At 42.8% G+C, this 27,229-nt stretch overlaps 1 long non-coding RNA gene across 1 annotated transcript; it reads left to right on the top strand.

The window, feature by feature from the left end:
• On the top strand, nucleotides 1–26,489 carry LOC104228764 (uncharacterized). The gene is made up of 3 exons (XR_011400488.1): nucleotides 1–599; nucleotides 711–810; nucleotides 25,971–26,489. It is a non-coding gene; the product is annotated as an uncharacterized lncRNA (long non-coding RNA).
• Nucleotides 26,490–27,229: the final 740 nt, after the last annotated feature.

Raw genomic sequence — 27,229 nt, forward strand, 5'->3', positions numbered from 1 at the left:
GTTGCTTAACAATAGGTAAGCCCCTCTTATGAATAGGATTATTTCTCCTAATCAAACTGGATTCCTTAAGGGAAGAGTTATTTCTAATAATGTCATGCTCACTCAAGAACTTGTCTATAACTTGAATAGGTCCAATATAAACGCTAATATTGTATTCAAACTGGATATGGCAAAGGCCTTTGACAGAGTTGCCTGGGATTATCTCTGTCGGGTAATAAGGCAATTAAGATTTTCTAAATTTTGGATTGATATGGTGGCTATATTGATTTCCAACAATTCGTATTTCATTAATATCAATGGAGTGAGACATGGATTTTTTAAATCATCTAGAGGTTTGAAGCAAGGAGATCCACTATCTCCCTCTTTTTATCATTGGTACTGAATTGCTATCCTACATGATGGATCAATTAATACATGATAATTTTATCTTTTTTTCTGTGGATAATGGAAGACCCTTAGTTACTCATCTCACATATGCTGATGGCCTCATCCTCTTCTCCTCTGGCGACTTGATTTCCATTGCCATGATGATGAACAAGTTGGAAAAATATGAACAAATCTCAGCCCAAATGGTGAATAAAAGGAAGTCTGCTTTTATGGTATCTTCTAATACTCCACACTTTGTAATTGAGGACATCAAATCTCTCACTAGTTTTTCCCATTCCCATTTCCTTTTTACTTATTTGGGGTGTCTTTTTGCTGAGAGAAAGAAAATATGCTATTTGGGAATATGGTGGCCAAAATAGCAAACAGAACTCACGGATGGAAAGGGAAGATTCTTTCCTTTAGGGGTAGAGTAGTCCTTATTAGGTATGTATTAAATTCTCTCTCTTTACATATCATATCTATTGTGCATCCATCAAAATCTACCCTTGATCAGATTAAAAAATCTCTTGCTAGGTTTTTTTTGGGCACATCAGAGAGCAAGAGGATCTATCATTGGTTTTACTGGAAAAATTTATGTTATCCTAAGGTGGAGGGAGGGGTAGGTTTTAGGTCATTGCATGACATCTGCATTTCTTTTGTTGCTAAAGCATGCTGGAACTATAGGATTCAAAAATCTCTTCTCACCCTCTTCTTGGAAGCTAAATATTGCAAAAGATATCACCACTTGTTAGAAAAAAAGCTAGTCTCTGCCACATTTGGAGAAGGATAATGGACATCAAGAAGGATTGTGAACATCATATTTTATGGAAAGTAGGGAAAGGTAACCTCTCATTTTGGTGGGATAACTGGACTAACAAAGGTACTCTTGCTAAGCTAGTCCAACATGAAAAAAAGTCCAAAAAGACAAAAGTGGCTGATTTTATCTCTCACAATCAATGGATGCTAGATAAACTTCATTATACCCTCCGATCTCATTTGGTATCTCATATTCAGTCCATAAAGATTTCACCAGAAGAGAATGATCCGCCTATCTAGCTTGCTAATCCTTCTAGATCTTTCACTAGTAAATCAGCTTGGAAAATATTTAGAAAATCAAGAGGTTCTTCCCTTACTCTTTCTAAGATCTGGCATTGTAAATTACCATTGAAAGTCTCCTTCCATGTACTGAGATTTCTTAATAGTGAACTTGCTACTGATGATTCTTTGACCAGATTTAATGTACATAGGACATCAAGATGTTACTGTTGCACCATTTGCAATATTGAAACTACTAATCATTTATTCTGTGAGGGGAATGTTGCTATCAAAGTCTAAAAATACTTCGAAGATGCGTGTGGTTTGTCTTCTTGTTCTACTCGAGGCATCATGTCACGACCCAAGTTCGCCCTCTGTAAACTGTCGTGATAGCACCTAGTCTCTACGACTAGAAAAGCCTAACGATTCGTAGAAAAAGAAACGAAAGATAAAAAAACTAGCCAAAAATTACGGAATAACATAATAAAACGTTTAAGATGTCGCTCGGCATATAAAATACAAACTCTCAAACTAAAACAGCTCCCAAAAACCGGAATCTCATGAAATCACAAGCTGTTGAATAACTACAAGTGTTCTAATCTCCAGAATGTCTAAACAAAAGTAAATACAAGGGAGCTAAAGCTAGAGGGGAGAATAGAGAGGGACTCCTCGGTCTACGGACGCGGCAGATATACCTCGAAGTCTCTAAAGATCGCCTCGCCTCACTAATGGTATGGTTGAGCCGAAGAACCGGGATATGCACACGAAAAACATGCGTAGGAAGGGCATGAGTACACCACAACGGTACTCAGTAAGTGCCAAGCCTAACCTCGGACAGGTAGTGATGAGGAAGGTCAGGGCCCTACTACTTATAGATGAAAAGCAAGGTAAAACAGTATAGAATTAGACAATATAATTAAAGTGCTAACAGTCTATAATGAATAATGACACAAAAAGAATCTAACTCAGTACACAGAAATAGCAATAAAGGATCTCCCAGGATACCGTCCCGTAGTCCCAAACGTAAATGTCCAGAGAATCTTCCCGGATATCGTCCCGTAGTCCAAATTATAAATATGCAAGGGAAACTCCCGGAATACAAAATCCGTAGTCCCAAAGTAAATATCCAATACGGGAAATCTACCGGGTGTTGTCCGTAATCCTAATCATAAATGTGCAGGAGAATCTATCGGAATACTGATCTGTAGTCCCAATGTAAATAAGCAGGGGGGTCTCCCGGGATATCGTCCCATAGTCCCAAAGTAAATACACAACCATCTCAGAAAAATATACAGTTCTATTCAAGAATTAGACAAGAATTTCAACTCTAACATGCTGCACAGAGTACAAGTAGGCAATTAAAGCAGGAAAGGCAATTAAGTCACGTAGGCATGCTTTTCCGAATTTAAACAAGAGGCTTCAAGTATAAGTATTTGCTAAACTACAAGAAAACACAGGTATTAGCTTAATGAAAACAGGATTTTGCAACAATTAGCACGTGTACGCACTCGTCACCTCACGTACACGACACTCATATAACAAAAATACCAAATCCTAAGGGAGTTCCCCCACACAAGGTTAGGCAAGCCACTTACCTCGAACCAACTCAATCAACTCGAAATCACGTTCTTGCCACGAGTACCCGACTCCAAATGGCCCAAATCTATTCAAATCAATTGCATAATGTAAATATAATTTCAAGTAACTAAATTCACTAACTAATTCAAAGCTAACACGTGAAATTAAGAAAATTGCCCAAAAAGTCCCCCGGACCCACACCTCGGAATCGGATAAAATTTGCAAAACTAGGATGCTCACACTCTCACGAGTTCATGCATATCAAATACATGAAAATCGGACTACAAACGACCCTCAAATCCCCAAATCCAAGTCTCCAATTTCAACTTAAACCCCCAATTCTAACCCTTATTTTCCATAAATTTCTTGCCCAATCAGTAGAATAATACCATATAAACAAGTTTGGGTTCTAAAAAATCTTACCTCCTTGAATCCTCTCTCAAAAACCTCCCAAAAAGCTAAATTCACGGATAAAAATGGTGAAAAATAGGCTAAAATCGCGACAGAAACCTTATATAGGTTCTGGCCTAGGGTTTCCGCGCCTGCGGCCATTTCCTCGCACATACGGACCCGCACCTGCGATCCCAGATGCGCATCTACGAAAATTCACTTAAATGCACTGGCCGCATCTGCAGTATCGTAGGTGCGATAAATTACCCGCACCTGCGACTCCTGATTTCCCTTCCTCTGGCCGCATCTGCGACTGACCACTCGCTTCTGCAGCTCCGCACTTGCTGTCCCCAATTCGCAGGTGCGGTTATGACAGTAGTTCAGTAGCTGAAGCTACTCCAAACAAACTCCCAATTTCTTCCGTCAACCCTCCGAAATCATCCCAAGGCCCCCGGGACCTCAACCAAAAGTACGAACAAGTCATATACCACTATTCAAACTTGTATCAACCTTCGGAACACTCAAAACAATATCGAATCATCACAACACCCTAAGATTCAAGCCTAAGGATTCCAAAACTTTCAATTTCCGCTTTCGATCAAAAAGTCTACCAAACCTCGTCCGAATGACCTGAAATTTTGCACACACGTCCCAAATTATACAACAGACCTACTCCAACTTCCGAAATTCCATTCCGACCCCGATATCAAAATCTCACTATCGAACCGGAAACTTCAAAAATTCAACTTTTGGCATTTCAAGCCTAATTAAGCTACAAACCTACAAAACATAATCCGAACACGCCCATAAGCCCGAAATCACCCAACGAAGCTAACAAAACCGACCGAACTTTATTTCGAGGTTGTTTTCACACTGTTCCGACTACAGTCCAAATTCTAAAGCTTAAGTTCTCATTTAGGGACTAAGGGTCCCAAAATACTCCGAAATTCAAAACGAACCCTCCCGACAACTTACAATAGCAGAAACAAACACGGGGAATGCAGTTAATAGGGGATCTGGGCGTTAAATTCTTAAAATGACCGGTCGGGTCGTTACATCCTCCCCCTCTTAAAAAATTTGTTCGTCCTCGAACGAGCATAGAGATATACCTGAAGTAGTGAAAAGATGAGGGTAACGGCTGTGCATATCCTACTCGGTCTCCTAAGTCGCCTCATTGACTGGCTAACCCTATTATATAACCTTCACTGATGCAATGTTGTTTGACCTCAGCTTCCGAACCTGCCTGTCCAATATCGCCACTGGCTCCTCAACATAAGATAGATCCTTGTCCAACTGGACTGAACTGAAATCCGACACATGCGACGGATCGCCGTGATAATCTCAGAGCATCGAAAGATGAAATACCAGATGAACTCCTGCCAAGCTGGGAGGTAAGGTAAGCTCATAAGCAACCTCCCCAACACGTCTCAATATCTCAAAAGGAACAATAAACCTCGGACTCAACTTCCCTTTATTCCCAAATCTCATAACTCCCTTCATAGGCAAAACCCGAAGCAAGACCAGCTCTCCAACCATATAGGAAACATCACGAACCTTCCGGTCTGCGTAACTCTTCTATCTGGACTGGGTTGGGCGAAGTCTCTCCTTAATCACCTTAACCTTCTCCAAGGCATCCTGAACCAAGTCTGTGCCCAATAACCTAGCCTCGCCCGGCTCGAACCAACCCACCGGGGATCTATACCGCCTATGATACAAGGCCTCATATGGTGCCATCTGAATGCTAGACTGATTACTGTTGTTGTAGGCAAACTCCGCCAGTGGCAAGAACTCATCCCAAGAACCTCTAAACTCCATCACACACGCACAGAGCATATCCTCAAGAATCTGAATAGTGTGCTCGGACTGTCCATTCGTCTGGGGGTGGAATGTTGTGCTCAACTCCACCCGAGTACCTAACTCATGTTGTACGGCCCTCCAGAACCGAGATGTAAATTGAGTACCTCTGTCTGAAATGATGGAAACTGGAATACCATGCAGATGAACAATCTCTCGGATATAAATCTCTGCCAACCACTCCGAAGAATAGGTGGTACACACAGGAATGAAATGCGTGGACTTGGTCAGCCGATCCACAATCACCCAAATGGCATCGAACTTCCTCAAAGTCCGTGGGAGTCCAACTACGAAGTCCATGGTGATCCGCTCCCACTTCCACTCCAGAATCTCTATCTAGTGAAGTAATCCACCCAGCCCCTGGTGCTCATACTTTACTTGCTGACAATTGAGGCACCGAGCTACAAACTCAACTATATCTTTCTTCATCCGCCTCCACCAATAGTGTTGCCTCAAATCCTGGTACATCTTCGCGGCACCCAGATGAATGGAATACTGCAAACTATGGGCCTCCTCTAGAATCAACTCCCGAAGCCCATCAATATTAGGTAGACATACCCGACCCTGCATCAGCAATACCCCGTCATCACTAATAGTCATATCTCTGGCATCACCGTGCAGAACCTTGTCCTTGAGGACGAACAAATGAGGGTCATTATACTGACGCTCTCTGATACGGTGAAATAAGGAAGACCGAGAGACCACGCAAGATAGAACCCGACTGGGCTCCGAAAGATCCAATCTCACAAACTGGCTGGCTAAGGCCTGAACATCCATTGCCATGGGCCTCTCCGCTGCTGGTAAATAAGCCAAACTCCCCAAACTCTCTGCCCGGCGACTCAAAGCATTGGCCACCACATTGGCCTTGCCTAGGTGATACAAGATAGTGATATCATAGTCTTTTAGCAGCTCTAACCACCTCCTCTGGCGCAAGTTAAGGTCCTTCTGCTTGAACAGATGCTGCAAACTCTGGTGATCAGTATAAATCTCACAAAGCACATCGTATAAATAATGATGCCAGATCTTCAAGGGGTGAACAATAGCAGCTAACTTGAGATTATGGATAGGAAAATTCTTCTCATGTACCTTCAACTATCTGAACGTGTAGGCAATCACCCTACTGGCATGCATCAATACCGCTCCAAAGCCAATCCTCGAGGCATCACAATAGACAGTATAAGACCCCGAACCTGTAGGCAACATCAATACTAGGGTTGTAGTCAAAGCTATCTTGAGCTTCTGGAAGCTCGCCTCACACTCTTCCGTCCACTGGAATGGAGCACCCTTCTGGGTCAGCCTGGTCAAAGGTGCTGCAATCGATGAAAAACCCTCAATAAATCGACGGTAATAACCCACCAAGCCAAGAAAACTACGGATCTCTGTAGCTGAGGATGGTCTGGGCCAACTCTGCACTGCTTTCACTTTCTTCCGATCCACCTATATGCCCTCACTCGATACCATGTGGCCTAAGAATGCCACGGAATCCAACCAAAACTCACATTTCGATAACTTTGCATATAACTTCTTTTCCCTCAAAGTCTGAAGCATTGTCCTCGGGTGCTGCTCATGATCCTTTCGACTCCTGGAGTATACCAGAATATCATCAATAAAGACAATGATGAACGAGTCAAGATATGGCTGGAACACACTATGCATCAACTGCATGAAGGCTGTTGGGGCATTGGTCAGCCCAAACGGCATAACAAGGAACTCCTAATAACTATACCGAGCCCTGAAAGCAATCTTCGGGATATCTGGCTCCCGAATCTTCAACTAATGGTAACCTGAACGCAAGTCAATCTTAGAAAACACTCATGCACCCTGTAACTAGTCAAACATATCATCCATACGAGGCAAAGGATACTGATTCTTCACTGTAACTTTTTTCAACTGGAGATAATCAATGCACATATGCATAGAACCATCCTTTTTCTTCACAAACAAGCCAGAGCTGTCACACCTCCTTTTTCCGCCCCCGCGAGGGGTGAAGGAGTTTTTCCAATTAAAGGACAATCGAAACGGGATTTGTTTATTTATTTCAGAGTCGCCACTTGGGAGATTTAGGGTGTCCCAAGTCACCAATTTTAATCCCGAATCGAGGAAAAGAATGACTCCATATTACAGTCTGCGTACCAGAAATCCGGATAAGGAATTCTGTTAACCCGGGAGAAGGTGTTAGGCATTCCCGAGTTCCGTGGTTCTAGCACGGTCGCTCAACTGTTATATTCGGCTTGATTATCTGATTTTATACAAGTGTGAACTTATGTGCAAAATTTAACTTTTAACCGCTTTTATCATTTACTGTTTTTATCAAGAATTGCAACGTTGTGAAAATGTATCTCGAACCGCGTTACAATCAATGTACCCGTGGTCGTCGACACACTTTGACTCCGTTGAGATTTGGATTTGGGTCACATCAATGTGCACCCGAGTTTAAGGAAATTAAATTATTAAAGGCGCGCCTAAAGCGACTAGCGTATTTATTTTGGGTAGGACCGTGGAATTTTACTAAACGGTCCATCCCGAAGCCTAAACAATTTTTAAAGCAATATTTATTGAGGGCCCCGCAATTTGTATTTTTATTTGGCGAGGCTCACCTCGTTCTTTATTTCTAATGAATTTGCAACGTCATGGACATGCATCTCGAACCACGTCACAGTCAATGTACCCGTGATTAGAGAGGCATTTCGAATCCGTCGAGATTTGGATTTGGGTCACATAAATGTGCACCCGAGTTTAAGAAGGTAAAGTTTATTAAAGCGTATCCTAAAGAGACTAACGTGTTGTCATTTTAGGAAGGTTGTGAGATTTGCTAAACAACCCGTCCGGGAAACTAAATGCTTCAATGATTTACATTTAACAAGGGCCCCGCATCTGCGTGTTTTGTTTATTTTCATCGAGGCTCATCTCGTTCTTATTTTAAAAGGATATCCTATAGCAACTACGTTTCTTGTCGTGTTCGTCTCTATCAATTGAAAACGGTAGACAGTCCTAATTAATTACATGATTGCGAGTTTACTTATAACAGGATTTAAAATGCTTTTACAGAATAATAAAATGTGACTGCGATTATGGATAACTAGCCGAAAATTATGGGCCCAAACCTAGCTCATGCGAGATGGCCAGACTTAGGCCCCCTTTTTCGATATGGGCCTAACTGATTTGTTTCGATTTGGGCTCGGCCTTCATGAGATTGAGGCCTAGGACTGATTCTTTGTTCTGTGAAATGAGTTTATCAATTTATATGGGACAATCTGGCAAAAGGAGAAAGAATTTTAACTAAAGTGGATAGTTTTCCTATTTGGCTTACATTAGAGAATATATTACACCCTCAGACTAAGTCTAAAGGTACAACTTATTACACTGGGAATGTTTTTTCACCTAACAGCACACATACATGACTAGCATGCATTAACCTGCATTGATACACTAAGCATGTAGGCTACTTCTATTATCCAAACAAAAATGTAACTACTATATACTACATGACATTTAACACAACAGTCCACGTGTATATAAACAATCTGCAGGTCCTCTCTTTTGCATTTATGTTCAAACTCTCAGTTACATTAGTGGTATCGATTGTGTACCTGGTAAGGAGGACAAAGAAGAAAGGAATGATCAGCTAAGCAATATGCAGTGAATACAGCAACAGCAGATAACACCAACAACACAGCAACAACAACCAGCCACAATGATGAAGCTCACAAGTGGTCGAGCAACAAACAAGCAGTCCCAGAAACAGAATGATGAACCAACAGAAAACCAGAGTATTCAATATAACAGAAAAAGAGTAATGAAACACCAGAAGTAAAAGAGTGTTCAATGCAGCAACACCAGCAGTTCAACAATCACAAGCAACTCAGTCAGTGCAAACAACAGAACTTGGCCAAGACAGCTTTCCAATATGGATTCTTATATAGCTTTCAGACAGTGTGTGGTTGCAATGTTTACTGGAAACTACCTTATGTTTTTTCAGTTTTCTTTTAAACTCACTAGACCTTTCTCAAGATTAAAAATTCCAGCCTCAAGACTAAAAATTCCCCCCTCCTTATGTTCTAAAACAGCTTATTTATAAGCCAAATGACCCAGTGCAGTTAAGCTGCCTTCATGCTGCAACTTGCAGTCTGCCCATACTCTTTTAAGCCCATGCCTAAGCATCTTTTGGTGCCAGCCCCCTGTTCCCCACGCCTGGTTTTTGTTTAATCAAGAGTTATGGGCTCATTTTATTTATTCATTTTAAACCCCATACCCTTGTATCTTGTTCCCAATTGAGCATTAGTTTAATCCTAAATTAGTACCCTACTTGTCAGCTCATTAAAAATAATTTTTCTGTTCTTCTCAAGCCCCAAACTACCCCTGTTTAACCTTGATTATTACTGCCCTGCCTATTGCAGCATCAGGGCACTTTGGGCTTTGATCATTCGATTTCAGAACTGCCCCAGCCTGGTTCTTTTAATTGTTTACAATGTAGTTACAAACTAACATTCATAGGTAATGCCCAAAATTCAAATCATAATACAGGTCCATTCAGAATATTTGAACATTCAGTCGTAGGAAATTAATCGACGACATTTATCAGGTCGACTATACTAATTATAACAGGTAATAATCAGTCGCTCATATAAACAATACGTTCAGGGACCTAAAGGGCATCAGACAACTTTTGTTCAATTACTGGGGTCTATATGAATTAACTAATTTGACGACTAATCTAATTGACGATCACGTTTATCATGGGGTACATTCAGAACACAAACAGAAAACAATTGACCAAACAAGAGGCCTTTGACAGAGATGGAAGAAATCCGAATGAAAAATAACAAAATAACAAACAAGCACAACGAAGCATGCTGACAACTTAATTAGAACTAAACAAAGAGAAAAGAAAACTTACCGAAAAAAGTTTGAAATCAAAACGACCCAAATCTGACTCAACTTCGAACTCTTGAGGCCGAACAAACTTTAATCAGGGTGTTCTCACATGAGAACACCTTGACTAAGGTCTATTAGACCTCAAACCCCTGTTAAGACTGGCCGGATTCCCCAGGTGCATGTGTTCTAAGGTCCGAATTTTTAGATCTGGTTTTTCAGGAGTCGTGGGTAGATTCGGACCAAACCAAGCTTGGTTTGGTCACGAGGAGGGTCAGAGGAGTGTCTGGTATGAAGATGGGGTAATTTGGCATAGGTCCGGGTTCGACTCAAATCTTCAAATGAAGATTCGAGACGAAAGAAAGTGATTCGAGGCAAATGGATAGCAGATCCATGTTCAGGAGAGTGAGGGGGACTTAGGGTGTTCAGGAGGTGGTCACCGGCGTTCGTGCCGCCGGGTTCTGGTGAAAGGGAAGCTAGGGCGGCTTGCTAGGGTTTGGGGTTTCAGTGTTTGAGCTTGGGGAAGATGAAGGGGGGTTCGGATAGGGGGCGTGGGGAGTGATAGAGGGTTTATATACGGAGTAGGGGATTGTATCTGAGCCGTTAGATCAGATGATCTCAACGGCTTGGATCTGATGGTGAGAAATGAGACGGGGTCGTTTGGTAGTTAAACGGGGTCGTTTGGTTTAAGTGAGGGGTTGGTGCCGGGTATGGCTGGATCGGGTCAAAACTGGACGGGTTTAGGGGGAAAACCTGGGTCCGTTGGATCAAGGGGTTGAACGGCTCAGATCAAATGCCTAAGACGACGTCGTTTGGGGTTAAATGAGTGGCTTGATCAGGACCGTTTGTTTGAGTCAGATCAACGGCTCTAATAAGGACGCTGATACGGCGTCGTTTGAACCAACGTTTGGGCAGGCCGGATTTGGACTGGGTTTGAGTGCCGGTTTTGGGCCTTTTTTGTTTCACTTTCTGGGCCCAAATCAATTTTAATCCCTCTTTTCTTTGTTTTCTAAATACAACTAAAACAAAATAAATAATAAAACAAATGAAATTAAAACAAACAACAATGTAACACCTCAACACAATTATCATACCAAATTAAAATGTTTAAGTAAGTTAAATCACAACCTAGAACGAACGATGCACATATATATATTTTGAATTTTCTTTTAATGACACACATATTTTTGTATTTTGTTTGATAATGATTAAATGCAAAATGGACAGACCCACAAATGACTAGCAATACATGTCATGAAAAACTTGTACCGCGGGGTCATTTGTCACTATTTTTATTATTTTTTTTGTTTTCCTTTTGGAGTGATTGCTCGTGAAGCAAAAATCACGTGCTTACAGCTGCCCCTCTTTGCCCGAAGACACGAAGGGTTTTCGCGCAAAGATAAAGCGGGTGATTTTTGCTCATCTGAGTACTCCGTGTGAAGCTTTTTTTAGAAAAAGATTTGACCGAACCTTTGCTTCAGAGGTTTCCTACATATCCTGGGCTGAACAAGAATCAGGTCAATGTAGTTCGGGAAATTTTGGTAGCTGGGACTACTGTGTGACTGTAGTGCTTGCTGCTGTTGTGCGCTGTTGCATGCTGCTGTAGGATGCTACTGCTCACTGATCTCCTTGTTACATTGTTCTTGAAAGGAAAAACAAGAAGTTAAGCTAGAGTGTGAGATCTCTTCTATCTTCAACTTGTTCTTGTTGCCTTGCTTTCTTGTCGGCTAATGCTTTCCTCTGATGCCTTTATTTTGTGAACTTTGGAGATGATGCTGGTCCTTCGCCTTTTCTGAATGCCAGTTTTCATCACTTCGCTTGACTCGTTGGGAACATACCCTCTTCTTCAAGCCTTTCAATTGTTTCTTCGGCGGTATGGCTTTTCATCAAAATTGTTACGTTGAGCATGCTATAATGTTTCCGAACTGCTTCTTCTGAGACGCGTTCCTTCTTTCTTTTGAATGTGTGCTTGCTTTGGCAGCCTTCTGCCTCTTGGCGCTGGGGATTTTATTGTTTCCTTCTTGGGGATCTCTGTTGTAACCTTCCGTCTTCAGGCGGGGCCACTGATTCCAAAATCTAGAGCTAAATGTATTCCCGCATTATACTGGTGGGCGACCTAGAACTTAAATGTATTCCCGCATTATACTGGTGGGCGACCTAGAACTTAAATGTATTCCCGCATTATACTGGTGGGCGACCTAGAACTTAAATGTATTCCCGCATTATACTGGTGGGCGACCTAGAACTTAAATGTATTCCCGCATTATACTGGTGGGCGACCTAGAACTTAAATGTATTCCCGCATTATACTGGTGGGCGACCTAGAACTTAAATGTATTCCCGCATTATACTGGTGGGCGACCTAGAACTTAAATGTATTCCCGCATTATACTGGTGGGCGACCTAGAACTTAAATGTATTCCCGCATTATACTGGTGGGCGACCTAGAACTTAAATGTATTCCCGCATTATACTGGTGGGCGACCTAGAACTTAAATATATTTGAACTTAAGTGTATTATCCTCGGCCATATTTGCCTGACTCGACATCTCCTGAACATTGATCGGGAGGTCTTTTGGACGTTGATGTTGGCACTGGTATGGGGTTAAAGAAAGGCTATAAAAATGAAAATAATTTGATGGGTGATGTGCTACAACTTTTGGAATCAAACCTTTGTTGGAACTTAAAACATAACCTCTGCCCCAGTTTTCTTGCTTGGGGAATTTATTTTTTACACTTATGTTGCGCTATGTGCGTTACGCACACTGTGCCTATTATGCACACTATGTACACTATGCATCCTATATTCGCTATGATGCATACTATGACCGAGCCGTGAGGCGCCTACGTATCCTTTTTGAGGAATCAGGTCAAACGTAGTTCCCACGGTTTTGTATTTTCTTATGATTTTATCTTCTTCTTTTTTTTCTTTCCTTTTTTTTTTCCTTTTTTTCTTTCTTTTCATTTTTCTCTTTTCTTCTTCTCTTTTTTTCATGTCTTTTCCATTACTGATTCCAAAAGATGGGTATAAAAGAATTACTTAAGGCTCAAAGGGGGAAGCAAGGGTTAAAAGTGTTTGGATAGAAGAAAGAATTGTCTCCGTCATCTCATTATCCAATAAATGCCAAATACAAACAAATAAACTAAAAATTGTCATAATCAAAGAAATTACGCGTAATATCTCTTGACTGCATCAGAATTGATAGCCATGTCGACACATCTACCTTCGACATCTGTCAAACACAAAGCACCGTTGGATAATACTCTGGTCACGATATAAGGCCCTTGCCAATTTGGGGCGAATTTGCCTTTTGCCTCGACCTGATGTGGGAGGATCTTCTTCAATACCTGCTGCCCTACTTCAAACTTCCTGGGGCGCACCTTCTTATTATATGTTCTTGCCATTCTCTTCTGGTACAGCTGACCATGACACACTGCTGCCAATCTTTTCTCATCTATCAGGCTCAACTGTTCCAATCGAGCTTTGACCCATTCATCATCATTAATCCCGGCTTCAGCGACAATTCGGAGGGACGGAATTTCGACCTCCGCTGGTATTACGGCCTCAGTTCCATACACCAACAAATAAGGAGTTGTGCCTATGGAGGTTCGGACGGTAGTGCGGTAACCCAACAAAGCAAAGGGTAATCTCTCGTGCCATTGTCTGGACCCTTCCACCATTTTTCGCAGTATCCTCTTGATATTCTTATTGGCTGCTTCGACTGCTCCATTCGCCTTGGGGCGATATGGGGTGGAATTGCGGTGTGTAATCTTGAATTGTTGGCATACCTCTCTCATCAAGCTGCTATTAAGATTCGCATCGTTATCCGTGATGATCACTTTTGGGATCCCAAATCTGCAGATGATATGGGAGTGAACAAAGTCCACCACTGCCTTCTTGGTTACTGATTTGAAGGTTTTAGCCTCAACCCATTTGGTAAAGTAATCAATGGTCACTAGAATGAACCTATGACCGTTGGATGCTGCCGGCTCGATGGGCCCAATGACATCCATGCCCCATGCCACAAACGGACAGGGTGCTGACATCGTATGTAACTCTGTTGGCGAAGAATGAATCAAATCTCCATGTATCTGGCACTGATGGCATTTCCTCACAAAAGTGATGCAGTCGGGTTCCATGGAGAGCCAATAACACCCAGTTCGAAGGATCTTTCTTGCCAATACATATCCGCTCATGTGTGGCCCGCAAACTCCAGCATGTACCTCTGCCATAACCGTCGTTGCTTGACGGGCATCTATACATCTCAACAATCCCAAATCCAGGGTTCTTTTGTACAATACTCCTCCACTGAGGAAGAAACCATTCGACAAACGCCGAAGGGCTCTTTTTTGGTCTCTAGAGGCATGTTCTGGATATATCCCCATTCTGAGGTATTCCTTGATATCATGAAACCAGGGTTCGCCATCTGCTTCTTCTTCTATGGCATTGCAGTAGGCGTGCTGATCACGGACCTGGATGTGTAGAGGATCAACATACATTTTGTCAGGGTGGTGCAGCATTGATGCTAAGGTGGCCAAGGCATCCGCAACCTCATTGTGAACTCTCGGGATGTGTTTGAACTTCACCGATCGAAATTGCTTGCTCAGATCATGCAAGCATTGTCGGTATGGTATGAGTTTTAGATCTCGTGTTTCCCATTCACCCTGAATTTGATGTACCAAGAGGTCCGAGTCTCCCAAGACCAAGACGTCTTGGACATCCATGTCAGCAGCCAAGCGCAGACCCAGAATGCAAGCCTCATACTCGGCCATATTGTTGGTGCAATAGAAGCGTAGTTGAGCCGTAACAGGATAATGCCGTCCTGTTTCAGAAATGAGTACTGCTCCTATTCCAACCCCTTTCGCGTTTGCAGCTCCATCGAAGAAAAGCTTCCAACCCGGTTCCTCAGGCAATTCCAACTCATTTGTATGCATTACCTCTTCGTCAGGAAAATACGTTCTTAAGGGCTCGTATTTTTCATCAACGGGATTCTCTGCCAAATGGTCTGCCAGCGCCTGGGCTTTCATGGCCGTCCTCGTTACATAGACGATATCAAACTCTGTGAGCAGAATTTGCCATTTTGCCAACCTTCCCGTGGGCATAGGTTTCTGAAAGATATACTTCAATGGGTCCAAACGGGATATGAGATAAGTAGTATACGAAGACAGGTAGTGTTTCAACTTCTGAGCTACCCAAGTTAGGGCGCAACATGTTTTCTCGAGTTGAGTGTACTTGACCTCATGTACTGTGAATTTCTTGCTAAGATAGTAGATGGCTTGCTCCTTCCTTCCTGTGTCATCATGCTGCCCCAACACACAACCAAATGAATTTTCCAAGACCGTCAGGTAAAGAATTAGGGGCTTCCCGGGCTTAGGCGGGACCAATACGGGTGGATTAGACAGATACCCTTTGATTTGGTCGAAAGCCTCCTGACACTCTGCCGTCCAACCTACCGCAGCATCCTTTCTCAGCAGCCGAAATATGGGCTCACAAGTCGCTGTGAGTTGAGCGATGAACCTGCTGATGTAATTGAGTCTACCCAGCAAACTCATTACCTCTGTTTTGTTCCTTGGCGGTGGCAAATCTCGGATGGATTCAATTTTGGATGGGTCTAACTCAATCCCCCGTCGACTGACGATGAATCCTAGCAACTTTCCTGATGGAACCCCGAATGCGCATTTGGCCGGGTTAAGCTTGATATCATACCTCCGGAGTCTTTGGAAAAATCTCCTTAGGTCTGCTACATGGTCCTCCTGACGCCAAGATTTGATGATCACATCATCGACGTACACCTCGATTTCCTTGTGTATCATGTCATGAAACACAGCAGTCATTGCTCGCATGTACGTTGCCCCAGCGTTCTTTAACCCGAATGGCATTACCCGATAGCAGTAGGTTCCCCATGGCGTAATAAACGCTGTTTTCTCCGCATCTTCCTCGTCCATTAGGATCTGATGATAACCCGCATAGCAATCTACAAAGGATCCGATCTCGCGCCCGCGCAATTATCGATCAAGATATGGATGTTGGGTAACGGAAAATTGTCCTTGGGACTTGCTTTGTTGAGGTTGCGGTAGTCGACGCACACCCTGATTTTTCCATCCTTCTTTGGGACTGGTACCACATTGGCCAACCACTCGGGATATCGAGTGACCCGAATGACCTTTGCCTGCAACTGCTTAATCACCTCTTCTTTGATTTTTACACTCATTTCTGTTTTAAATTTCCTTAGTTTTTGCTTGACCGGAGGGTATGCCGGGTCAGTGGGCAATTTGTGAACCACTAAATTTGTGCTTAATCCAGGCATATCGTCATAGGACCATGCAAAAACATCTTTGAATTCCATGAGGGTTCTGATCAATTCTTCCCTGACATTCGGCTCAATGTGGATGCTGATTTTGGTTTCTTGGACGTTATCAGCGTCTCCTAGGTTTACAGCCTCAGTGTCATTTAGGTTAGGCTTGGGTTTTTCTTCAAATTGGCATAATTCTCGGTTTATCTCTTCGAAGGCTTCACCTTCATCACATTCAGATTCATCATCACAAACGACCTCTTGCATCATTGAGTCAGATTCAGATTGATTTATTAGACTAGGTCGAAGATCCGCTGTGCATGCCATGTCATTAGAACCAGTAAAAAGAGAACTGTTCAGAAAGAAAAAGAACAAAACAAAATTAAAATGGGACAAAAGAAAAGAACTTTATTAAACTTGCGGGATAAAAGGGTTCACACTTTTACAAAAACGAAAGTAAAATTTGGATTACACCCTTGAATAATCCAGACAAAACAAAACACACAAAACATAAATCAAAGCCTACTACCAAGACTCCCCTCGGACAGGAAGAAGAGTAACCGTCCAATTGTTGGTCTTGGCCTCAGGCCCCACAAACTGTATTTCTGCTCTGCTAGAACTTTCTCCAGCTTCCACCATACTGACATCCGCGAATAGCCTCTCAAAACTCTGATTTAGGTCTTCATTTATACCGATCAAAGGTCCTAGAATCTTTGGGACTGGTGACCCCTTGGCACTTGTTTTGACAAAAGACCTCGAGAGACGTGGCACCGGCTTAGGCAGAAACCAAACCCTCTTCTTCATTTTTCGCGCTTGCTTCCTATCTGCTGCGGTTGGTTTGAAACCCAATCCGAAAGTTTCCAGATTTTTAGGAAGGGATACAGGTTGGACAATCCCTTGAAGCTCGACTCCCAGGCCTTTTCCTGGCACAAATCCATTACCCAGCATTTCCGAAACCATCATGGCTGTCGCGGCAGCTATCCTAGGGTGCGGGATGATTTCTCCTTCAGAAATTTTGTTGGCTGACCCTGTATCGAAAATCTGGTAGACCCAAGGACCTTTGTCATCAGTAGTCTCTATGAAAGGTACAATTGCTCCACCCGTGGTGCACGTTGTGTCCTCGCGTGTAACACGACCTCTTGTCTTTCCCACTCGAACTTCACCATCTGATGTAGGGTGGAAGGCACCGCTTTGGCTGCATGAATCCATGGTCGTCCTAACAGCAGGTTATAAGAAACTGTGGCATCTAACACCTGGAATTCCATGGTAAACAGGACTGGACCGATGGTCAGTTCAAGTACAACATCCCCTACAGTGGCTGTTCCGTTTCCGTCAAACCCTCGGACACAGATACTGTTCTTGTGGATCCTTCCGTGGTCGATCTTTAACTGGTTCAAAGTTGGTAGTGGGCAAATATTGGCGCTTGAGCCATTATCCACCAATACTCGAGTTACCACCGAGTCTTCACATTTGACAGCTAAGTATAGAGCCTTATTATGCTCCGTACCCTCCACTGGCAGGTCATCATCTGAGAATGTTACCCTGTTCACCTCGAAAATCTTGCTGGCAATGGTTTCCAGGTGGTTTACAGAAATCTCACTGGGTACATGAGCTTCGTTCAATATCTTTATCAGGGTCCGACGATGCTCCTCAGAATGGATCAGTAATGACAACAGTGAGATCTGGGCCGGTGTTTTTCTCAGCTGTTCGACCACAGAATAGTCCTGTACTTTCATCTTCCTCAGGAACTCTTCAGCCTCTTCTTCGGACACAGGTTTCTTGGTTGCAACTGGGTTGGTTCTTCTTAGCTCCACCGGAGCAAAACATCGACCTGATCGAGTCAGCCCTTGCGCTTCACAACTGACTTCTTCCACCTGTTTTCCTTTGTACATCACCACCGCCTTTTCATATTTCCAAGGCACAGCCCTGCTGTCAATCATCGGCAGCTGGACCACAGGCTTTATGGTCACCCGTTCTCTACATACCCCTTTCAACACGACCGCCGGTGTGGGCGGGATCCCTGGTATTACCAACTTGCTTGGCTCGGGTTTGCTTGTTATGGCGGACGGGCTCTTTCCCAATATCACTACCGGCTTGACGCCTTCTCCCTGCGACTGTACACTCGTTCCTCCACTGGTTGAGACTTCCTTTCGGGGCGGCTTGGATCATCATCACTGTTTGTGAGGGTTTTCTCAATTCTCCTCCCTCACACACCAACTCAATCATGTGAGTTTCGTGGTGCGCTGGCAGTGGGTTTTGGTTGATGTTAGGAGCTTCTGGTGTCTGGACCTCGATCTTATTGGTGTCGATAAGATCCTGTATGGCATGCCTTAATTTCCAGCACTTCTCGGTATCATGCCCGAGCATCCCTGAGCAGTATTCACAACTGATTGATCGATCCAAATTCTGAGGTGGTGGATTTGGTTCTCGAGTCTGGACAAGACTAACCAAACCCAATTGCCTCAGTTTGTGGAACAAAGTGGTGTAGGTTTCTCCCAGCTCCGTGAAAGTTCTCTGCTTCCGCAACCTGTCATTCCTAGCATCTGGATTTCCCCAAAAGCCTGCCCCTGAAGGGTTTCTATACGCCCTTGGTGGAGGGTAGGTGTTTTGTGGTGGTGCATATATGTTCTGGGGAGCCGGTGCGCGCCATTGTGGGCGAACCGGAGGCTGAGTGTATGCTTGGGCTTGGTGTACGGAACAATGTGGTTCTCGAGGCGGATAGAAATTTTGTGGTGGGTTGTAGGGGTAGTTTGACCTGTGAGGTCTGTGTTGGTTGTAGTGCGGCCTGCCAGCCCTGGACCAACTGCCTGCCTCGATCGTGGAAACCTCCTCTTTCTTTCTTCTCAGCGCACCTCCCGTGCCGCTTTGAATAGCCTGTGTTGTCGCCTTGAGTGCCGAATAGTTCAAAATCTTGTCAGACCTCAAACCCTCTTCTATCATGACCCCTATCTTGACCACCTCGTTGAAAGATTTTCCAACTGTTGTCACCAAGTGACCAAAGTAGGTTGGATCCAATGTCTGCAAGAAATAGTCCACCATCTCTCCCTCTCTCATGGGAGGATCGACTCTAGCTGCTTGTTCTCTCCAGCGGAACCCGAACTCGCGAAAACTTTCCCCGGGTTTCTTCCCAGTTCTCAATAATGTGAGACGGTCAGGGACTATCTCTAGATTGTACTGGAAATGACCTGCAAAAGCCTGCGCCAGATCATCCCATGTGTACCACCTGCTGAAATCCTGCCTGGTATACCATTCTAGTGCAGATCCGCTCAGACTTTGGCCGAAATAAGCTATCAACAGCTCATCCTTGCCGCCTGCCCCTCTCATTTTGCTACAGAATCCCCGCAAATGTGCCATGGGATCACCGTGCCCTTCATATAAATCAAACTTAGGCATCTTAAAACCAGCCGGGAGTTGGACGTCTGGGAAAGGACACAGATCTTTGTATGCTACACTGATTTGATTGCCCAATCCGTGCAAGTTCCTGAAGGACTGCTCCAGGCTTTTGAACTTTCTCAACACTTCATCCTGTTCAGGAGCCTTAACTGGCTTCTCAACCTCTGCCGGAACTTCTAAATATGGACTGTAAGCTTGAGGCTTGGGTGCATGGAATGTAGGCTCAAGGGGATAGTATTGTGTATCGTGAACCTGAAACAATGGCTCACTGGTCGTTCTCTGCAAAAGGGCTGATGTAGGTCCCACAAAAATGGGAATATTGGGTGTTGGGAGAGGCTGGTGGGGTGGTGGAGCTTGGGAATCATGAGGGCTTCTTTCTTGATGGTAAAGGGGATTTGGGCGGCTTGTGGAAGGGCTAGAGTGAGGGTATTCCGGCATGTGTCCCAGTGTTTCAGGGCTCTTTTGTGTTTTGGCTATGGCTAGCTGCATTGCATTCATCTCTAGTCTCATCCTTTCAATCTTTTCCATCGCTTCTTTTAACAACTGGCTCATCGGCCTTTCTTCCTCATTGCTATTCTCCGAAGTAGTCATGCTTGTTGCTACCGGTCCTTTGGATCTGGTTTGGTATGAGTGTGTTGCCAGAATTCTTTAACAACTAACTGTCTGATATCAGACAATAACAAACTTTGTTAGCGTTAGAGCTTTAACAGATTTGATCATAACACATATAGGATGCAATGCTCCTAGGCAGTTAACCGTTTCTACATGCTTTGCTTCAAACAACATGCGTCATCTCGGCTTGCTCAGTTGTCCCTTTTTATTCGTTTTTATATTCTCTTTTCTTTCTTTATTAAAAGCGGTCGAATCTTATGGGGATTGCCTACGTATCACGTCCCCGCGTGAATCAGACCAGGCGTAGTTCTGCCTCAAAGTAAAGACACATAGAAATTCTTCCGGAGTCACTTAATTTCATTATCAAAATTTGCTATTACACATTGCTTCAAACAAAATAGCAACAGTACAGACTCCACGGTTCTTTGACCCTATTTGATTGAAGGAAAAATAGAAAACAACATATGGGAAAACATCAAAGCTCAACTAAAACAAGACTTGACCAGAGGTTAATTTTCCAACTTAGGGACCTGCGAGGCATCATTCGGCCTTTTCGCGGTTCTAGGTGCGAGATCCCTTTCGAGCTGCTCCAACTCGTGCATGGTCTGTTTGACATAACCCAACACGGCTGGGAGAACGGTAACGCAGGTCATGTTTTCGCACCGCCGACACCGTCTGATGATGGCATGGGCAATGGCCCTGATCTTATCTCTGGTTTGTTTCTTCTCTATGAGTAGGTGTCTTATCTGATCACTGCACGTCTTGAATACCTGTGAGTCTTGTATATGCTGATTCTTCAGCTGTCGTACTTCTGTCTTCATTTGGGCCAACAGGTTGTAACAACATCTACTCTCCAATTGGAAATCCCTGGCCCGCTTAACTGCTTTAAACTCAAGTGTAGCCATCTCTCTCTTTATTTTGGCAACAGTCTTCTCGTGGTCATGTTTCAATTGGTTCAAGCATCGGCGATGCTTATCTACTCTTGTATCCCACTGTGCCCTGAGCTCTGCTATGACGTTTTCGGATTTCTCCAAACCATCTTGCCATTCCCTGATTACCCCTTTTAGCCTTTTTATCAGCTGCTCGTCTGATCGACGCCTTGGCTGTTTATCTGCATCCATCCTTATCTGTTTGATCTGGGCTCTGAGCATTTTGTTTTCCTAAATTAACCTGTTCCGCTCTCCCAGATTGGCAGCAGCCTGCACATTGTGCTCATATTTCAAGCTTTTCACTTGTTGTTTCAACCTGCTGATTTCGGCGCAATAGCCTCTTTCTTTTGCTAGCCAATCCCATTGTTTTTGCGATGTTTCAGCGAAATACAGGATGTGGGGTCTCTTAGCCGGCCTTTCATGCTCAAGTTCTCTTCTATACCACGCGAGGTAACCTGGTGCCGTCTCACCTTTGGCTCGATCCCGTACGCAAGTATCTGATTTCAAATATTGACACTCACTCCAGACTTGGCGAATTTTCGCTTCTGGAAACTGTCCGTCAGGACTTATCTCAACTGCTTGAGTGCTAACATCTTCCTCATGAGGTACTGTCTGGCATCTTCCGAACTGTCTCAAAACTCGGCAGGGTGCGTAAGGTTGAATGCTCTTAAGCCCCATCAGTAAGAAATGAGTTTTAGCTGCCGACATATATAGGATCTCATCAACAGGCAGCCATCCTAGTGTCCATTGTATTTGGCCGGCAGTAAGAGCTTGAAAGAACGAGGTCCATGCCAGGACCCCTTTGGGCAAACTGATCTCTTTGGTTCTCATGTAAGATTCTTCTATGCAAGTTTTTTTCGGAGAACCATGGCTCAAAATCTCGGAATGACGGCAAAGGTGCTCAGTCATCCATATCTGTAGGAGCAAGTTACAACCTTCGAAGAAATGTCCCCCAGCTTTACAAGTCGTAAGAGCTCGAAAGATGTCAGATACCACCATTGGCGCGAGAGTACTGTCACTTTGCGTGAGTAAAGTGCTGACAACCCCGGATATCTTCAAATCAATGTTTCCGTCTTTCCTTGGAAATACCAGAAGGCCCATGAACATCATCATGAAAGCTACCCATCTGTGTTTGTCCCACTTCTGACGAACACCTTTGCTGCACAGTTTGTTGATGGGATTGTTGAATCCCCCCTTATGACCGTACCTATCATATATGAAGCTTGGAGTGCAAAATCCGGCTGCCAGATCTGGGTTGTGGACCGTTCTGGGTATCTTCAATGAATCTAGGAATCGATGTACCGTGACAACTCTTGGGGCGACCAGGTATTTTTGCCTCAACGGAAGTTCCGCATTCCCGATGTACCCGACCATTTCTTCCAAAGTCGGGGTGAGTTCAAAATCAGAGAAATGGAAAACATTGTGCGCTGGGTCCCAGTAGGTAACCAAAGCTCTTATGATATCTCCCCGGGGCTGGATTTCCAACAAACCCACAAGACCTTTCAAATATTTCTTGACCTCATTCTGTCCTTCAACACCTAGATCATTCCACCATAGCCGTAACTTGACAGGGATTTTGGTCATTATTGAAAAAGGTTCATTTTGCATCGTGCTCATCCTGCACATTTATTAAGGTGATTTTAACAAAAAACGACTTGACTCCAGAATATTTTACAAAGGGGATCAAGTTTTGAACACGGCCTTTAAACACTTTGGGGACGAAGATTTTAAGGCTGTGTGGGTCAACTGGACCAAATCTTAAAATGACCCAAAAGTGGCTGTTTATGCAAAGTCAGCCTTCCGGCGTCCCTTTCGGGAACATTCGGCTATTTATGGCAAAATAACATTACCCGACTTATTTACGATAAAAATCAATATTTGACATATTATTTGTTTTTTTTTATTATTATTAATTAATTATTTTTGGCTTTTTAGCAAAAGATGGGGTTGGACCCGATGAGGGTTGCCTACGTATCTCACATCCGGTGAGAATCATACCCGCGTAGTTCGGGCATATCATGAATAGAGAAAATCAAATAAACCTAAAAATCAAGAATACGTATTTTTATTATTATTTTTTTTTGAAAAGAGATAAAGATTAAAGAAAATATTTATTACTAATTTTTTGGAAATATTTGGACTATTAGTCTGAATTTATAAAAGGGGTAAAAGAAACAACATTTTTTTTGAATTATGAATTTCCGTTTTTTTCTTTTAAATAAATACCTTTTTTTCCTTTTTGATTTAAAAAAAAAATTGTATTTTTTTTTAATTCAAACTAAGAAGACAAATTTTGTTTTTATTCTTTTTTTTAGAAAAATTCCGGCGAGGTTTTGACACTACTTGGACATTGGTTTTATTTTTCCAAAATAAGTAATTATCTCTCTACGCTGCCATTTTCCCTTTTTTTTTTTTTTTAGAAACCGGTCAGCATGCGGAACCGAAGCAAATAAATGCGCAAAACAAAGAGGATGCAGCAGGGTGGTCTTTTCATTTCAGGTTGCCTGTCCTAGACGGACCCAACCCCTGTGTTGAGTCCCCTAAGTCAAATGCAACATGATGCAGATAAGCGTTCCTACTAGGGATCCGGTATGAAGTCAAGTTATTCTAGGTTCGTAACCTGGGTATTTGTTCTAGACTGTGTACCCGAGCGGACAGCTCGAGTCGAGGAGGGGGCTACGTACCGGGGACCTGCGAGATCGTCCGGCTTTGTAACTTGTCCGACCTCTTTCTTATTTCAGGTATTGACACTAACAGAATAGGGAGTCTCGACCAGCGAGCTTCTCCCCGGAGGTAAGAAGAGAAGGGTTTCGGCACAGTTTATATACAGTTCAGATAATATCAAAGCGGTAAAAGACAGCATTTAGCACATTATGCAAAAACATGTAATAAAGATCAGATAATAAAGCCAAATATAACAATTATTCTAAGCTCGAATTCTTGAACCCTGAACCAGTGGTTCTGGGTCATGATCCCCAGTGGAGTCGCCAGAGCTGTCACACCTCCTTTTTCCGCCCCCGCGAGGGTGAAGGGAGTTTTTCCAATTAAAGGACAATCGAAACGGGATTTGTTTATTTATTTCAGAGTCGCCACTTGGGAGATTTAGGGTGTCCCAAGTCACCAATTTTAATCCCGAATCGAGGAAAAGAATGACTCCATATTACAGTCTGCGTACCAGAAATCCGGATAAGGAATTCTGTTAACCCGGGAGAAGGTGTTAGGCATTCCCGAGTTCCGTGGTTCTAGCACGGTCGCTCAACTGTTATATTCGGCTTGATTATCTGATTTTATACAAGTGTGAACTTACGTGCAAAATTTAACTTTTAACCGCTTTTATCATTTACTGTTTCTATCAAGAATTGCAACGTTGTGAAAATGTATCTCGAACCACGTTACAATCAATGTACCCGTGGTCGTCGACACACTTTGACTCCGTTGAGATTTGGATTTGGGTCACATCAATGTGCACCCGAGTTTAAGGAAATTAAATTATTAAAGGCGCGCCTAAAGCGACTAGCGTATTTATTTTGGGTAGGACCGTGGAATTTTACTAAACGGTCCATCCCGAAGTCTAAATAATTTTTAAAGCAAATATTTACTGAGGGCCCCGCAATTTGTATTTTTATTTGGCGAGGCTCATCTCATTCTTATTTTTTTAAAATGAATTTGCAACGTCATGGACACGCATCTCGAACCACGTCACAATCAATGTACCCGTGATGGGAAACACATTTCGACTCCGTTGAGAATTGGATTTGGGTCACATAAATGTGTACCCGAGTTTAAGAAGGTAAGATTTATTAAGGCGCGTCCTAAAGAGTCTAACGTATTGTTATTTTAGGAGGGTTGTGAGATTAGCTAAACAACCCGTCCTGGAAACTAAATGCTTCGATAATATACATTTAACAAGGGCCCCGCATCTGCGCGTTTTGTTTATTTTTCGTCGAGGCTCATCTCGTTCTTATTTTAAAGGGGTATCCTATAACAACTACGTTTCTTGTCGTGTTTGTCTCTATCAATTGAAAACAGTAGATAGTCCTAATTAATTACATGCTTGCAAGTTATTTGTAACGGAATTCGGAAATGCTTAAAAATCAGGAACGAAGCTGCGTGCACAGTCAGTCGAATAAATAATCACGGGCCCAAATCAACCCATGCGTGATGGGCCAAATCTGGGCCACTGCTTGCTCGAAGCAAGCCTGCTTGGCCTGTTTTGACCTGAACTCGACCTTCACGAGGTTGAGATTGCAAGTTTTGTGTTCTTTGTCTTAACAGGGAGTTTATTAGTTATATGAGACCATTAATCAGAAAAGGAAGAACTTAACCCATGATGTACAGTTTTCATACTTGGCATACATTACAGCATATACTGCAAAGTAAACTAAATCTGAGATGCAACCTATTTCATTGAGCATATTATCACCTATCAGCATACGTATGTAAGCTATCATTTAGCTAACCTATATTGATATACACTGGGCATACAGACTGCTTCTATTGTCAACACAAGAATGAAAATTATCATACAGTACATGATATCTAATATAACAATCTATGTATGAAAATCAACTTCAGGTCTTTTCTTTTCGCATTCATGCTCAATGTTCCCATTACATTTGATAGTGCCTTGGTTGTGTACCTGATGTAGAGGAACAGAAGAAGAAGGAAAAGGATCAGCTGAGTAGTACGCAGCAAACAACAGCAACAGCAGATTCACAGCAACAACACAGCAACAAACCAAACCAAATGTTTTCCACAACCCTCAGACAACCAACAATTTTTTCCAGAACAAAGAGGACCAGCAAATAGTCGAGTGCCAAACCAGTAATCCCAGAAAAAGAGTAATGAAACACCAGAAGTAAAAGAGTGTTCAATGCAGCAACACCAGCAGTTCAACAATCACAAGCAACTCAGTCAGTGCAAACAACAGAACTTGGCCAAGACAGCTTTCCAATATGGATTCTTATATAGCTTTCAGACAGTGTGTGGTTGCAATGTTTACTGGAAACTACCTTATGTTTTTTCAGTTTTCTTTTAAACTCACTAGACCTTTCTCAAGATTAAAAATTCCAGCCTCAAGACTAAAAATTCCCCCCTCCTTATGTTCTAAAACAGCTTATTTATAAGCCAAATGACCCAGTGCAGTTAAGCTGCCTTCATGCTGCAACTTGCAGTCTGCCCATACTCTTTTAAGCCCATGCCTAAGCATCTTTTGGTGCCAGCCCCCTGTTCCCCACGCCTGGTTTTTGTTTAATCAAGAGTTATGGGCTCATTTTATTTATTCATTTTAAACCCCATACCCTTGTATCTTGTTCCCCATTGAGCATTAGTTTAATCCTAAATTAGTACCCTACTTGTCAGCTCATTAAAAATAATTTTTCTGTTCTTCTCAAGCCCCAAACTACCCCTGTTTAACCTTGATTATTACTGCCCTGCCTATTGCAGCATCAGGGCACTTTGGGCTTTGATCATTCGATTTCAGAACTGCCCCAGCCTGGTTCTTTTAATTGTTTACAATGTAGTTACAAACTAACATTCATAGGTAATGCCCAAAATTCAAACCATAATACAGGTCCATTCAGAATATTTGAACATTCAGTCGTAGAAAATTAATCGACGACATTTATCAGGTCGACTATACTAATTATAACAGGTAATAATCAGTCGCTCATATAAACAATACGTTCAGGGACCTAAAGGGCATCAGACAGCTTTTGTTCAATTACTGGGGTCTATATGAATTAACTCATTTGACGACTAATCTAATTGACGATCACGTTTATCATGGGGTACATTCAGAACACAAACAGAAAACAATTGACCAAACAAGAGGCCTTTGACAGAGATGGAAGAAATCCGAATGAAAAATAACAAAATAACAAACAAGCATAACGAAGCATGCTGACA

Source organism: Nicotiana sylvestris, chromosome 6 (genome assembly GCF_000393655.2).
Source record: "Nicotiana sylvestris chromosome 6, ASM39365v2, whole genome shotgun sequence".
Classification (NCBI taxonomy): domain Eukaryota; kingdom Viridiplantae; phylum Streptophyta; class Magnoliopsida; order Solanales; family Solanaceae; genus Nicotiana; species Nicotiana sylvestris.